Source organism: Bacillus rossius, chromosome 5 (genome assembly GCF_032445375.1).
Source record: "Bacillus rossius redtenbacheri isolate Brsri chromosome 5, Brsri_v3, whole genome shotgun sequence".
Classification (NCBI taxonomy): domain Eukaryota; kingdom Metazoa; phylum Arthropoda; class Insecta; order Phasmatodea; family Bacillidae; genus Bacillus; species Bacillus rossius.
In genome coordinates this window covers 19,674,814-19,692,903 of record NC_086333.1, presented here as the reverse complement: position 1 = coordinate 19,692,903, position 18,090 = coordinate 19,674,814, and positions in this window count along the sequence as shown.

Here is an 18,090-nt window from a genome sequence, read left to right as displayed (position 1 = left end):
CTCCATGTCGTATGTGTTTATTTTAAAAATATTTTTATTAAATTTTTATTAATTCATTTTTTTATTTTTTATTTCTTTATTAAAATCGGATAATAAATAAAATATTTCATTATGGCGGTCGTAACGGAAAATGCAATGTTTACGTCATACTCCTAGATGACGTCAGCGGCTTAAAGCGGCTAGGTAATAGGAATTTTAAGCCGCTTTTAGGAGTACGAGTGTTTTCTTAGGCAAAAATCTTTTGGGGATTTTTTAAATCCTAATTTTTGAATTTTTGTGGATGAAAAAACGAGAATTTTTCCCTTAAAATGGGAAACTTTGAGTCATTCTGAATAATTTTAGAGGAATTTTGAATTGTTTTTTGAGTACAAGATGGCTGCCATGATGTCAGATCCAAGATGGCTACCATGACGTCAGAGGTCAGTCGTCATTGACCCCACCACCACCACGCGCCTGGCGCCTGTGCCCGGATGCCCTATTATATACTACTATTTATTTCATTCAAAAGCTTGAAACTGGCTTTTTCTGTGATTTTAAGTTGCTCGTTTGTTGTTAAGAGGACACTTTACAATTAGTCCATTCGGGATGGAACCATTACTACGACATTTGCAAAGGAAAGTCATGTTATTAGAGCACTGAGATTGAATGATCATTTTAATTTGCAATTTACAAATTAAAATTTTTTTACTTGGTGCACAACGGGTATTCATACGTTCTTTAAATTATTCTTGCAAAAGGAAGTTTGATTAAATGCAGTTTTTTGGTCATAAAGCATTGCAGTTTTTCACTGTTTGTCATGGAAAAATTCCGTAGATCAAGAAATAAATAAAAATATGAAAAAAAAACAATTCACAGGAAAAAAGACTGTATCAGCTGATGTCAGACAAACGGAACCAAATTAAAATACCCTTTTTTAATGTTATTTTAAAATGCTTAAATTTTTATTGTGCTTCCAAATGTTCTTCCTTTTCGTTAATAGTGGATCGATAAGTCTGCACTCAGACTGATGACATAAGGGTTCAGAGATGCCTGGTGTAAAGGCCTGATATTGGACATTACCTTTTTTTAAATGTTGGCAGAGTACCCATGAAATAAGGTAAAAACACCTATTATAAGACCTTTCCTAGTATGAGACCCTAGACTTTCTCAGCCGGGAGCTCCTGAACTCTAGCAGACAATACACTTACTCGGTGTAGGGAACTTTTTATTGCGTGTGTATTGTTTTCATTAGCGAGCGAATGTGCAGACAAGTGTGGTTACCGATTTTGTGTTTTAAGAGCTATCGAGATTTCCACCGAGATGACAGAAACGGCTTACATATAAATCAAGGTAAGGTTACTTGTTATAAAATTCATACACGCTTATTGCTATATAGATGAGTGGTTATGTGCATGCTAGTGAGATTGTGTTTCGTGTACTTTTTTTTTATCTGCAACACAATGATTTTTGTTGCGTATTGATGGCTCCTATTATGAGACCTACAGAATACCCTTCTATGGGATACTATTTCATATTAGGAACCGGGTCTCATATTAAAAGCTTCCTGCTAAATATAGTGTTATGCATTTAAACATCAGAGTATCATTTAACTATCGCCTTGTTACAATACAATGATGATTTATTATGTTATAATGTAATTAAATTTCTTCATATCTAATGTATAGCAATATAATTCTCGTTATTAACAAACAGTAATGACATATTTAATGAGTAATTCTGGACTTAGAATATAAATTGATAGGCATAAATTAACAGTTTTTTTGCCTAAAATTACATTGATTTGAATTTTTTATTACCTTTCATATTAATGTTTTGATTTTAGATGGATCATAGCCGAAATCCGAAAAGGAAGGAATGGGACCAGGAGCAGATGATCCTAGCTGTCAAAGCTGTACAAACACGTACTATAGGTTACAAGTCAGCAACGAAACATTTTGGGGTACCAAAAAGCACAGTGGAAAGGTATGTGAAAAATACTGAATTGCGTTCTGATGATTTATTAAATGTGCTATTAGGAAGAAGGCCTACATTAAGCTGTAAAATAGAAAATGAACACGTAACGTACTGCATTGAGATGGATAAAATATTTTATGGGTTGAGGAAATGTGATATTAAAAGGATGGCCTTCCAACTCGCCATTGCTAATGGTATCAAACATCCATTCTCAGAAAAAAATAAATCAGCTCGTAAGAAGTGGATGGGTTCTTTCTTAAAGCGTCATCCACAGTTGTCATGAGTTTCCCAAAGCATTTCTCACGCCAGAGTAAAAGGTTTCAGTCCTAAAAAAGGGAAAAAAAATTTGAGCTCTATGTAACTGAATTTGACAAAATTAAAGGCCGTTCTCACAGGTTGTACAATGTTGACGAGACTGGGGTAGCTGTGGTACAGCATATAGCTGAGAAAGTAATATCCCTGAAAGGAAAACGAGAAGTAGCTGCACTGACATTAGCTGAGAGAGGGTCACTCATAACAGTCGTTACTTGCATGAATGCAGTTGGTTCTTTTGTCCCTCCATTGATAGTGTGGCCAAGGAAGAATATGAAAATATAACTCATGGATGGGGCACCAGCTGGTTCTATTTGGAGATGTCACCCTTCTGGATGGATTCAGGGGGATTTGTTCACAACATGGTTTGATCATTTTATTGAATATACAAAACCATATCTTGAAGACCCTGTTCTTCTTGTTCTCAATGGCCACTACTCACACACCAGAAATGTTGATGTAATACGATTAGCTAGAGAGAACCACGTATCAATCATTGGTATCCCTCCTCACAGTTCAAACAAAATGCAGCCACTGGATGTAAAGGCTTCATGAAGCCACTGAAACCCTTTTATGTCTCAGAAATAGTCATTTTTTTAAACAACCCTAACCGTATTGTAACACCACTCTTGGTTGCAAAGTTGTTCAGTGCAGCATATCAACGAGCTGCAACAATGGAAATAGCAGTCAAAGCATTCCGCAAAAAAGGATTTTACCCATTCAACAGTGATGCGCTTCGCGATTGTGACTTTTGAATTCACAGTTGTCAAGAAATTCCTGATAGAGATGTTCATACCAGTCCAACTATCATCGCCACTTCGAATGACACATCAACTGGTGCAGGACCATCTAATTCTCACCCTGTTCTGCCTATGGATCGCCCACATTTTTCTGGCACAGGTCCTTCTGATGCTAGTCCTGCTCAAACTATGGACATAACACCTATCTCTCCTAAAGACATTAAGCCACTTCCTAGTCTTTCAGCTAATTTACAAAGCTAAAGATGTGGCAAAGCATCTGTAATAACCTCATCGCCTTACGAATCCGATCTCCTGAAGAGTTAGGAAAGAACTACAACAGCAAAAAATAAAAATAAAAACTGCAGGGAAATGTCATAAAACCCTGACGAAAAAACCTTCTGCCAACACACAAAAGTCAAGATCACGAAGTTGTACAAGAAGATAAATGGAACAATCCAGAAGCGACGAGTCGGATGATGATTTCGACATCTTATCAGATAGCTCTGGTGATAAAAACAACGATACTGAGTGCCTCTTTTGTGGATGCATATTTTCAGATGACAAACATGGCGAACAGTGGATACAGTGTACTGTCTGCTGTCGTTGGTCTCATGAACATTGTGGTGTCACTGACAGTCACTTTGTGTGTCCTCAGTGTCAAAAGAGGATAAAGAAATAATGTGACCCATATTAGGAAACCTTTTTTTTTTCCTTTGTAAAAGTGCAGTATCTTCCTTTTTTTTTTGCAGAGGACATAAATTTATTGGTTTAAAACATTAGGTATGTATTGCATTTTATAGTTAAACAAATCAAGTGATTTATTATATGTTAAATGTTTATTTATGTTCACTTAATAATATATGAATTTTATTTAAAAGGGGTCCCAAAATAGGTGCCTTTACCTTATATCTTTTGTTTCGGAGATGCCTGGTCTATATGCCTGATATCGTACTTGAGGTGTTTAAAATGTTGACTGAGTTTCGAAAAATTAGACATCTTGGCTACTGACTGTATGTGAGTAACCACAAAATAAATATGCCTAACTAATCTACTAGCTGTGCCTGGCCAACATGCAAGATTTGTCTGTCCAGCCTATCTGATGTGCTATGGCCATATACTGGATGTGCTTGGCCAGCGATTGGATGTGCCTGGTCAAATACTGTTTGCGCCTGACCAACAACTGAATAAGTCTTACCACGTACTGAATGTGAATGGCCACAAACTGGTCATGTTAGCCTGAACACAAACTGCAAATACCTTACCACCAACTATACGTGCCTGGTTAAAGCGAAACGTGTACGATGCCTATTTTCTGCTATAACTTCATTTATACCCACGGGTATAAAAGTGGGCATAAGTGTTGGTATAGCAGAAGAGAATAAAGAATTCATAAATCCATGCACACGATACCTGAAATGTTAACAGGAAACTAGCCAACGCGATTGCTGACCAAAGCAAGCATATCGGGAAAGGATAAACATGTCCATTGAACAAAATATCGAAAAAATTATGAAAATTGCAGTTGTTTATGTTAAAACTTATGTAACCTGGTAAATGATTTTTTGATATTTAATCTTTTATATTTAATTGGCAATAATATAGCAAATTTGTTTTTGTATTAAAAAAGAAATGGAGAAAATATTGAAAATTATTTTGGTAGCTAAGCTTTAAATTTTAATAATATAAAAAATGAAGGATACACTAAAAATTGCGCTTGCTTTAATGTAATTTGCTATGATATATTTATAAAAATAAATTAATAAGACAGTTCAACTAGCTAATTAATTATTAATTGTATTAATTTAATTGTATTAGTAAAAACTATATTTTACTTTATTGCCTAACTTATTTCACAACTTACTTTTAGAAATTGTAACAATTTAAGTAACAAGTGACTCAAAGAAACCCTCACAGTTCGTATCAAAACTTAAATCTTAAGTGATGGAAAACTATCTCACATTTACATATACCTAAGCTAACAGGTGTTAGTTTATATGGAGTGTTAGTTTATTAATGGACATATATTTCCTGAAAAGCATTTCAGTTTGAAATATAGAATTAGAGTATGTGTTTAAATTACTTTTAACAAAGTTTTACGAACGTTAGAGACCAGACCGCAACGCGAGCCAGGTCCGGTGCTGGCTGGCGTCCACTCACGGCCACTGACGTCACACGCCGTCCATTGACGTAAGGCATGCCACGCGTGCCTGGCCCGGTTACAAGAGTCCTCGCTAGCCACTCCCCTCCGCTCTTCGCACACCGTGAGTGGCATGATAAGCATCGCTGTTCTGAGTGTTTCGGGCATCGCGTCGGCCCGGGATGACGCGACACATCATGGTTCTCTCGTCCCTTCGAGAAGGACGTCACGGGTATATAAGAAACGGCGCCGGTCCTGCGAGAGTTCAGAGGGTTCGGAGAGTTCTGAGAGTAGGGGAGTGTCTACCTCGGACAGTGATACTGGCGATACCCATGCGATCAGCGAGAGGTGACGAGGGCAAGTGGCCCTTGGTGAGCGAACCGGACTGATCGGGAGGCGATACCTGCGAGAAGACCTGGCGAGCCAGTCGGGTGCGACGAGCGATAGTTGATGACTGTGCTGCGGCGCGGCGTGGGTGAGAGTGCAAAGGAAGTGGACAGAGGCGGACAGAAGAACAAGTCGCTGTTGAGCCAAGCTTCAGTGGAAATTGTTAATGTTTCAATGATCAGTATAAGACTAAATGTTTTGGACAGCAATCTTGAGTCCAGTAATTAAATTTATAGTGTTGACAATAGTAATACATTAAACCGTACTAATTAAATGGGCCATCCGTTATGAACCCGGTTTTTTCTCACATAAATCCTAAAAATAAAATTGAATTTTATCTGAAGTAAAAATGAATCTGACTAAATGTCATAATAAAACCAATGTTCTGAGAGAGGTAGTTAATAATATTATAACAAGGAGGTAAAACAATTTAATACATAATTACTTAAAGCACAGTATAAATAATCCAGTTATCTGTTTGTAAAAAAGTAAAAAATAAAGGTATTTTGTAGTGACGAGGTTTAGAACCAAATCAAAAATTACCCATCCCACACCATAGAACTACGCTACCGAAACTAACGTAATGTATGGTGGAGACTAAGAATTATTTATAATGAAATAAATTTGTATTAGGTATTATAAAAATTGCAATTACTTATTTCACGATAATTTAAGCTTAGCAAATATATTCCACCGTAGTTTTACTATCATAAAGTTTCACTAGGCATGCCATTAAGTTTTTTACGACCCTTAACGTTTACAAAAGGGACTATATAAGGGATTATATTGCTACACGTGGGTCCACCATATTGTCCAATTCCAGTCGATGGTATAGCAGAAAAATAGAACACTTTATATTAAAGTTTTGGCTAAGACTTCGAGAATGAGAACTTTTGTGCCCAAGAGCCGGGTCCCTAGAAAGGTTGCTGAAATGTTACCCACACGAGAGAAGGCGCTATAATAAATTGAATAAAGTTATGAAACTGCTAAGGAAATAGTTATTGAGTGGGGCTGGCTTAATCGACTGTCATGTGGAACTGCCCTGAAAACACATTTCAAGGTATGAAAGGGACTCCCTTCTTCTTCTAAGAAGACTGTTAAAATCGAAAAACGCTTGTAACTAAGGTATTAATAATATATGGTATTTTTTTATTATTTTAGAACCTGTCGTTTTATTGGTAAATTGATAAAATTTTTATTAAATCAGATTTTTGTATTGAGATAGAATTCAAACAAGAAACCAAATTGATGTAATCAACAAGTAAATTAATAAATAAAAATTATAAATTGGGAATTTTGCGAATTTCTTACTTATATTTGCAGACGGCCAAGAAGGCAGACCTGATGACTCACGTGTCAACATCTGACGGTCTGGTAATAAATACTACCACTGCGCTATAGCGGATAAAATTTAATCTAATATGTCAGAAACACCCTCTAGCATACGAAACGAAAATGTCGGATCAAAGATGGCTGCTATTACTTCATACTGGCTGAAGCCTTATATTCCTTGGCACTTGTGGTGGGAGGACAGTCTGCTGGTGGCTTCCATGGCGGGAGGCTCCGTTGCCATTTTAAATAAAATGACCTCACTGTGTTCTAAGTGAGGACTCCGAGCTTTTTGAGCTATGTGCGTTTTTATTATTTTTTTTAATTTAAATTTTTATTAATTTTAAATTTTTTTACAATTTTTTTGAAAATTACCGATTTAGGTACAAGATGGTGGACGTGACGGCACTATTTAAAATTAAGGAAAGTTTTACAATATAAGATAGTGAGTTTGACGTATGGAATATTTTTATTTGAAATTAAATTAGGTATTTTTAACAGTTTTTGAAATATGTCTTTATTCTCTCTGGAAATGAAAACGAGGTCTGAAATGGATAAAGTAATCAAAATAATACAATTTTTAAATATTTTTTTTTACATTTTTTGAACTTTTTAGTTTAAAAGTTAAAGAGTTTCAAGTTTACGGTCAAGGTTAAGACCACTACAGCTAATGGGGCATTTCAGAAATTTGTCCCTCTCTCAGGAAAATTTCCCTTCTCTTGGAAAGTTGCTACTCTCAATAGAAATTTGGCCCCTCTGGATTAAAAGAAAGTGAATTTTTCCCTCAAAATGTTTTTTCCCCCTCTAAATAGGGAAATTTCTAGGAATTTTTAGGATTATTGAGATATTTTTGAGGAATTTTTAGGAAATGTTTCACCAATATGGCTATTGTATCGCCATGATGGCTGGCTTTCGGCTCCTTAACCAGGAACCAGCCGCAGGACATACCAAAGTATACGACTATAATTAATAATAATAAAATCATACATATCTATTTTTCACCCCATAGAGTTTTCGTTTATAAATTGGAAATATTTTGGTTGGAATATTTCGTATTTTTATTATTTTTCCCCAGATATTTATTATGATTAATTTAGTTGAGAAATATATATATACCATAAGAACACACACACACACACACACATATATATATATATAACCTTTTGGGGGTTGCATTTGGCAAAATAAATTGTGGTAGGTACTTTTCGTACGTTTAATACTGGTATCGAATATTGTTATTCTTGAATAAATTTAAATTATTAATCAAAAACCCTATTCAACTTTATTTAATTCTTAAAGTTGGAATTTCATAAAGTGTTAAATTTTGTGTTTTCTAGTTTTTTGTTTTTTTATTATTGGTCCCAAGTAATTTTTTTAATGCTTTAAAAGCTTAGGATGAATAATTATCTTCAAACTATAATTACCTCTTTCTTACCGCTTAGGATTTATAATTTCACAAAATAGTCAAATTGTAGTTTGTAGTTTACTTCTGTTTATTATTGAAACAAAATTTTATTTAACATACAATTTTGATTTTGATATAATATACATTTATAATTTTTAAACTTAATAATTGTTTAACACATAAGTGTTTCATTTCACAAAAAAATTAAAAATATGTTTTGTAATTTTGGTATCTTTATTAGTGATACCCATAAATACGTATTGCATTTATCCGATTCGGTGACAAATTGATTAATTATAAACTTACCACTTTTTTTGTACTTAGGGGTTAAACAGGGAAGAAAATTATTTGTTCTCGTATGTTTAGTATTGGTACACAATATCATTTATTATGCTTATTTTAATTCGGACATATAATTATTATTATTCCTCAAAACATTCTCCCCCACCCCCCATTTTTACCCCACATCGTTATAATTTCGGAAAATATTAAAAAATTTATTATTGGTAGTTTTTGTAAATTTTTCATTACTACCAATAAATTATAATGTTTATATTAAATTTGGAGATATAATTAATAATCTTAAAAGCATACCTACCTATATCTTTTACACAACTTTGAATTTCGTAATAATAAAAAAAATTATTGTAAGATTTCGTATGTTTCATATTGTTCCTAATGTAATTTACAATGCCAAATTAAATTTGCATATATATTTAAAAAAATACTAGCCATTTTAAACCTTACAGGGTTAAATTTAAATAAAAAATATAGAGATTTTAGTATAAGTTTTCGTATTATTATTGGTACCCATATCACCAACTATTATTAATTAAACATGGAGATATAATTATTAATTTTAAAAATATGCTTACCCTTTCTTCAATCTTTAAGCGTTCATGTCACACACACACACACACACACACACACATATATATATAGTAGTTATTTGTATTCTTATTTTTTATTATTGGTACCGAAAATCATTCATTTATTTCTCTTGATTAAATTAGGAAATATTTTATTATATCTTTTAAATAAACTTACCTCTTTTTCACATCTGACGGGTTATTTTTCGTTTAATTTTATAATTTTTGCTTCAGGGTTTTTGTACGTTAATAATTGGAACTCATCATCTTTTCTTTTACTTGAGTAGGCCTAGTTTATAAATACTATTAATTATCTATAATCCATATTTAACACTTTTTATTATTCTTGGGGGTAAAATTCTGTAATTATAAATTGCTTAGTTTTTATGCTAGCCAAATATCTTACTAAAAATAATATTCATCGAAATTCTTCAATTAGTTTTCGATTCTTGTTTGAACAAAGAGATAAACCGACAAACATAAAAACATACAAACAGACAGACAAACAGAAAAACAGACAAAAAATTTAAAAGGAATATTTTTATATTAATTAATAATATGAATAGTCCTTTTCAATAGTATTTCTTTTTTTCATCATTACATCTAATGTACCTACATTTTGCGTCGAACGGATTAATTATTAGTACAGATTAAAGATCTGGTTGAAGAAAGCTCAATAATTCCTTTTATGTTCATTGTGAAAGTAATTAAATAAATGTTAAACATGGTTCCATTTCCTTTTCACAAATTTTAAAGCATAGTTTACACTAAAAATTTCATTTCATATAAATAAAACAATTTTTACAATATTGACATAACAAAAAATTATTTAAATACCTCTTATTTTTTAGGATATTTTATGCGATCGCATTTTTACATGAAATTAAAAGATAAATAACCATTTTATGCAATGTATTAGATAATATCCAGTTCTCTTATTTATTCTTAAACTAAATCCCAAAATTGTTCAACTCTCCCTCTCTTCCTACACAGATGCTTATGTAAAAATTTAGAACTAGCATAAACGGTAGTATCCGTTAACAAAACAAAAACCAAACTCATGCGGTTTTTTTACAGCATATATGAACCCCAACATTAATATACTCCTAACTTTTATTTATATATAGAGTTTTTTTTCAACATTGCTTCATGTTTTCTATATCTTTTTCTCTATCATTCATAAATATAAATTGCTGTTACAAATTATGAGGTAATATTTCAAAGAACGCTGAATTAATCATTTTAGATTTCCTTATTTCTTTCTCATTTGATCATAAGATTTAATTTTATTATGTTAAGACAAATTTAACATATTTTACATTAAAAAACTTTACACTAAATAACTTTTTAACTTCAGGAAGTTTTTAATAGGTGTATGGTCATTGGTGCATGTTTATTAATCTATGTACTACATAAATTATATCCTGCTTAATTAGTTACAAAGATACGGCTTTATTAATAAAAACATTTTACAGCCTTTTCTTCTGTTTGTGGTCGAATATGAAAAATAGTTAAAGCAGAGTCCACGCACCAGAAAAAACACCAAAAAAGGGACACCAAGTTAATGCAATGGTCCGACAAAATCTGATATCGTTTACGAGTCTGAATAATGAGACGACCTATGGAGTGTACATAAAACATTACAAGTGGTTCCTCAGTGCTAAAGAAATAGAATTTCTTCCAGGAAATATCGTGCGCGTAGAAGAATTCAAAACGCGTGGGACTCCGGGTCTGTACAAGTTGCTGTTTTGCAGGGAGCCTAAAGGATATTCTCACAAAGACTTACAAGAGTACAAAAAACATCTAGAGCTTACCAATGCACATTTTCGCGATAACGATCCAGATAGTGGTGTATATAAAGACGAAGTTTGGATATTGGGACGAACCAAATGAATTAGTTGATCGCCTTCGAATTCTAAATGCTTCACTTAGTGTAGGAAACTATTCGCACATCAACGAAATAGTCTCCATACTTGAAGAACTGAGGGAAGCCGGCTACATACAATCAGTCGAACTGGAATCGCTCGTGAACCTCATGCTCCTGCTAGACGAAAATACTTTGTCGCAAGGTTGAAGTTCGTGGAAATTGTGATTGATTCCAAGCGGACCTTGTTGAGATGATACCGTATTCCCGATTGAATAAAGGTTTCAAGTACACGTTGAAAGTCATCGATATTTATAGCAAGTTCACTTGGGCTAGACCTGTAAAATCAAAGACTGAAATTGATGTAGCTAAGGCCATGGACAAAATTTTTCGCGATGGTCGTGTACCATCGCACCTGCAAACGAACCTCGGGTAAGAACTCTTCAATGGAACCTTCAATGGTTTGATGAAGAAGTATGGCATCAAACACTACTCTACATTTAGTTATGTTAAAACCTCCGTTGTCCAAAGGTTTAACAGAACTTTGCATTCCAAGATGTGGCGACAGTTCACGGCTAATGGAAATTACAAGTGGCTTGAAATCTTGCCGAAACTAATAAGCGAGTATAATTCCACAGTGAATTCTACCAGGTATATGAAGCCAAAGGACGTAAGGGACGTCTACTTCGAACAGTTTTTTCCAACATGAAGAAGAAAGATCCACGAAAGCTTAAAGCTAACGTCAGTGACATTGTACGAATCTCCAAGCAGAAACGTATATTCGAGAAAGGTTTCACTGTGAACTGGAGTCCCGAAATTTTCCGTGTGACACATGTATGTGAATCTAAGCCTAGGACCTACTATCTCGAAGATTTGGACCACAAACATATCCGTGGTGGCTTCTATGCCGAAGAGATGCAGCCTACGTTGTATCCCGATACGTACTTGGTGGAGAAGATTATAAAACGAAGAAATGGTCGATCATACGTCAAGTGATGGGGCTTTCCACCTCGCTTTAATTCGTGGGTGGCAGATGCAGAAATCGAGATATGCTCAAGAATATAGTAATTTGTCTGTTTTTTTTTTGTTGAATTTATGTAATAATATTTTTTTTAAAAAGAAATTGCTGTTTTTTTATTTTGTCAAACCTGTCACTTTTGTGGTATCTTTTAATTAAAGTTTTTTTCCATCACCCAGGGATTGAACCAAGTTTTGATTCTATAGGTAGATTATTGATTGATTTTTTTTATAAATTTATGGGTCAATAAATACAAATATCTAAGATGGCAGTCTTAATGGCTTATAGAATGATGGTATTAGTTGATTTTAAGCCTCTTTTAGGATTTTGATAATGATTTATTTAATTTATTATTTTTATATATAATTAAATGTTTTGCATCATCCAGGGATTGAACGAAGGACAGGAATTGATCGAATCAATCAAAATATTGATTAAAAATTTAATCAATGAATTTTGAAATTTTTTCCGATTTTTTAACATAAAATTTAAGGATTTTCAAGATGGCGGACATGTCATACTACCTGATGATATATATGCTATGAGACAAGTGGTGGGGGTCAGTCTGTCAGTAGCCACCGTGAAGGAAGGATCGGTGGTAATTTTTTTTGCCCTCACCGGGTTAGAACCGATGACTCCGAGCTCCATGTCGTAAGTGTACATTTTTTATAATTTTTTTTCAATAACTTTTTATTTAGTTATAATATTAAATTCGATTATTTTTTTGTATTTTTAAAATTTTAAATATTTTTTCATAAAAATCGGATATTAAATAAAGATTTTATTGATAGCGGATCTAATTGAAATTGCAACGGTGACGTCATAATTCAAAATGGCGGAAATTAAATGCCGGAACGTTCTAGAAAACAAAATGACATCATCCAAAATGGCGGATCCAAAATGGTCTCCGGGGTCAAGGTCAAGGTCAAAGGTCAAGGTCGCAATCATAGAAGATGGCCCCCGGGACGTCACACCCAAGATGGCGGTCGGCTCGACCACACCCTGGACCCTGCGCTCGGACGCCTATTTACATACTTCATACCGGATTACGATTCATAATCCATCGATTTGATAAACAGCTATCATATAAATAATACGTGTCTTACAATAGTGCATAATTATAAGTGTGTAAAACAATATACAGTATCGGCCTCGTGTAACATGTTCATTTACTGTGAAATGCCAGTAACAACTCACCGTTAGAACATTCACATGATTGTAACAAATGGAGCACACTACCGCACTCAGATTCGAGAAAATATTAAACTGAGTCCACGTACATCCATCCCTAAACGCACATTGAACAAATGTTATGCTAACAGCACGATTACAAAAACCCCTCGTAATACCATGAAGCGGTTCTAGCGATTAACTTTCTACGTGCATGCCTGTAACGCTATATGAACCAAAAATCAAAGGTACACCACGACGTGCATCACCTATTAACAGTACAAAGAAAAACCAAATACATATCCTCAGAAATGTTTGTTATCCGAAGGTGAATTTATAAGAGCGGGGAAAAAATACCTAAACCTGACACTGAAAGATGAAGTGCATTCATCGTAACTTACAAGCTACAGCTCCGCTCTCACTCCGAACCGAATGTTTGAACTCAAAGAGAGTTTGGAACATGTTGCCCCCATGATTCCCCAAGGACAAAAAATGGCCGACGCTCCCTATCTTTCTAATTACAATTCCCCTAACTCTCAGCCTTGGCTGGAGACACATTTAAATTCAAATATAATAACGGAGAAAAACAAAAGTATTTTTTTAAATTTGAAAACTGATAATCCTGATGAAAGTTAAGTAGAAAAATTAATTATTTAAGAAAGGATCTGAAATGTATGTAACATAGTTACGTTGAAGTAACGCAAAAAACATTTTTTTTCAAAATAAATTATTTTATATATTTAAATAATTATCAACCTAATTTCTTACACTGAATTTTTTTTTTGTGGTTTACTAAATATAAATGTGTTATAAACCTGTTGAAAGTTTTGAAACACAAGCTTCTTCTCATGCAGATCCAAACTGAAGACATTCTAATATGTAAAATAATAGAATATTATTTTATATTTATTTTGGAGATGTATTTACTGTAACAATTGAAGCCTATATATATAAACAGCTCAGATAAAAAGTAATATACAGATGGATATTATAAAACTTTTTATAACGTGTTTGTTATTTCTTATTCAGTTTTGTAGATTTTATACATCCAAAACGAGGAAAGATAATTGAATATTTCCATTAATTACTTAGATTTATTAAGATCTCCATGTAATCTAAATTATTTATATCTTACTTATTGGTAAGTAACCAATATTAGGTCAGATCTATTCACTGTCATAGAACAAAATAATTTTTTTACCACCGAGATATCTCTTTTAGGTTTTATTAATTGTAACGTAGAATTTCAATGAAAATTTAATTAATAAAATTATTTTTTATCGTTAATCATGTGATACAAATTTTTAATTTGTTTGAAAATCATAAAAGGCATATGAAACAGAAAAATAGAGAAAAATATGTGCAAACAATTATTATTAAACAAATTAGAAATTATGTAGCTTGTCTACTGCAGGAAAATATATTTTTTAAAAATAAATAAAATCAATTTATAACTATATGATATAATTATTGACGATTTAATTTCAGTCTTGACAAAAATATTTTATCCAATACCTAAAATTTTACATGCTATATTTTGTCGTTAAAGGTTTTAAAAATACATAAAAGAGGATACGGAACAAGATGTTCACGCTACGATGTTTAATCACTGTAATGTAAGAAATAACTTTCATAAAAGTTAAAGGAGTGATTTATTTCCTTAATAATGTTGGTACTTAAATTTCAAAATGATGTAATTGATACAATTAATCATGAAAACAATGATTTTAGAAATTCTAAAACTTAACTTAAATGATTATAAAAAATAAATAAATAATTTAACAAATGTAAATTATATTTCAATATAAATGTTTTTAAATTTTAATGGAAATAACGGTTTTATGTCAAGTTTTTTTTTGTACAGAAATTTAAGTTTTATTAAATATTAAAACAAATTAAAATTATGCAGCTTTGAATAAAGATGCTAAACATGAACCATTTGTTATGAAATTTTAATATGTTGAAGAAATCTAAATTAAGATAATTTGATAGAGCTTAAAAGTTTATATACAAAATTTACATTAGTAAATCGATGATTTTAAAGACACATGTAAAGTTTGCATATAATAAAAAAAATTAAATCATTAACTATATATAATGATGGTAAAAAATCTTGAAGTGTCATAATTTCTTTACAAAAAGGTTATAAATATTACGTACTTTAGATGAATACTCAATACAATATAATATTAATATTTTTAGAATTTTTGTTTGTTGGATATGTGATTCACAAAGAACTTCTAATATATGAACAATGGAATGGATATCATATTTAAAATTTTTATTTTGGTAAAATGTTATAACATAAAAATTTTAATTCGTGAAAAACTTTATGACTGTGATAAAACTTATGTTAAATATAGGAAAATTCGCTGGATTTACTGATTTACTAGGGAGGAATCATAATTAATAGTTATGAAATAATTTATCATTTGTTTAGTCATTAAGAGTAAACTTTTTAATATAATTTTATGATTTTTTCATAAAAAATGTGTAAATTGAAGAAAAAATAATTAAATAAATTCGTTCAGTATGACTGCATTATGCATTTTATTTTTAAAATACTAATTCATTCGGCCTTTTAGTTAATAAAAAATTAAAAATTGGTTACTTTACAAGAATAATTTACAACAAAAAGAAAAAAATTGTGATTCTTTTTTTTTAGGTTTAAACTTGAATTATGGTAATTATTAAATTGTTGTTTATACTATTTTTAAGTTTAAAATGCATTGCAAGTTCTATGAATTTCGTACCACCTATTATAATCTTAAAGTGGTTTTTTACATTTACATTGTTCTTACATTTTAAATTTAAAGTAAGTTATTACTGCTGTGTTTAAGCAAATATTTCTTTTTGCATAAACCAAATAATCAGTTATTAAAATAGGTTTTTTTTTTGCATTCCAAATGATTTCTACCAATAAATTATTTATTTACTTTAATTTTTAGGACCTTTTTTGAAATAGGCGTTTTGGTTAATTCGTGGTTCACGGTATATGTCGGTCACCTAGTGAGCCTCAAGCCTGCGCCCTCTCATTGCACCACCAGCCAGCAGAGTTGTCTGCAAACATCCACGTATTAACTTGAATTTCACTGTGAAACATGCCATATGTCACATAGTGTAGATAAGTTTGGTCTGTATGAGAAAACGTTGTTAACCTGTTGCATTGGAAAGTTTCATTTAATGGGATTGAGCGATTGATTTGCTACAGATATTTTTCATCTAACTACAATAGACAAAAATTACACTGTTCACATATTTATATTATTATTATAATAAATTCATGGAAAATTTTCGAAATTACAGTAAACATTTTGACATTTAACATAAGAATTAATTTACAACGTTAAATCATACAGCATTAATAGCTCAGAAACACACTATCTTAGTAGAAACTACGCCGTTCGCCAGATGTTAATTTCTGCATTACGATATAAACAGAATAAACAGACACGCGGACATTAATAGAGTGTTCAATGGTTGAAGTCAGATTTGAGATCTTAATTAACACAGAACACGTGTCTTCTTATGGATTAATTAAGGTTATGAATGCACTTTTCTTGCCCCGCTCAAGGGGTCAAAATTTGTCTATACGAATAGAAATTGTTTTATTTAATTAAATGTCTTCTTTTCAAGAAGACCAGATATTGAAGTTTGAAATAATATTTTTTTAAAATCTCTGAAGAGAGAAAAATCTGACCAGTTTCAGCTCGAGAGCTCCCGGTTTATTAAATTAACCAAATTTTTAAAGTAAATAATAATTCAGATAACCAATGCGAACTAATGAACCAATGTGATATAATCTGAAACCCAGCTGAACGCATTTGTGCAAAAAAAATTAACGACAGAAAAACTACGTATTCTTTTTCGTTATAGAGGAAATACAAGTGATGACCAAATAATGACACATTTGAAAGAATATCCATTGATAGCACAAAACTATACACAAACACTTTTCTGATACTGTTGTGTCCAAATGGATGTATATATATATATATTTACATTTCTCATGATAAATAAAAAAAAGGTTAAGTTCTTTAAATTAATGTATCTATAAATGAAATAAGCGATTGAAATAGTTATGATTGCATCTTTTAAATCATAAACAACAAAATTTAAAAAAAAATTCTAATCATGTCATAGATCATACTTTCTTAAACCAAAATGACGACTATTCAGGGAAGCCAATAACAGATACTCTCCACTCTGAAAAATATCTAGGACAATAAATTTAAAACAAAATTTACTGGTAATAAGTATCACATGTCAAAATATTTAATGAAAAAAGGACAAGGTTGAGAATGTTATGACATCGGAGAATCAAGGAATCAAAATAAATCCAAATGGATAGTGTTTCAAATTGGCAAAGTAAACGGCTGATGCCATTGTGTATAATTCCACATACCATGTACATTATAACCAATTCTGATTGTATGACGTCCTTCAAAGTTTAATGTGTTTCTATGGTGTTTCCAAAAATCTGTACCTGTCGGAAGACGACTGCAGACCTCACAACGAACAGCTGGAAGGTAATTAAATACACGCAGTCCTTGATGACATAGTGCACCAACCGATGACAGTTTTAAAGTTCACTGTCTAAGTCGTAGTTAATAGTTCACAACATTAGTGGAAGTTTCTTGTATATTAAATTTGTAGGAATCCAAATAGTAATAATTGTCTCAAACAATGATCGTTTAGATAGTCTGCCATAACCCGACAAATGTAAGGTCAGTCTGTGGAATAGTTCGTTCAGGCTTAAACGACTGTACACGTTCCTTTAAATAGTACAAGACTTATTTATTCGTTAAAATATCCGATTTTGCCATATATCACATGATGAATTGATACTCTCCTAATATCGCATTTAATTTCTGTCGGAATATTTTTACAAATTTGTAGAACATGA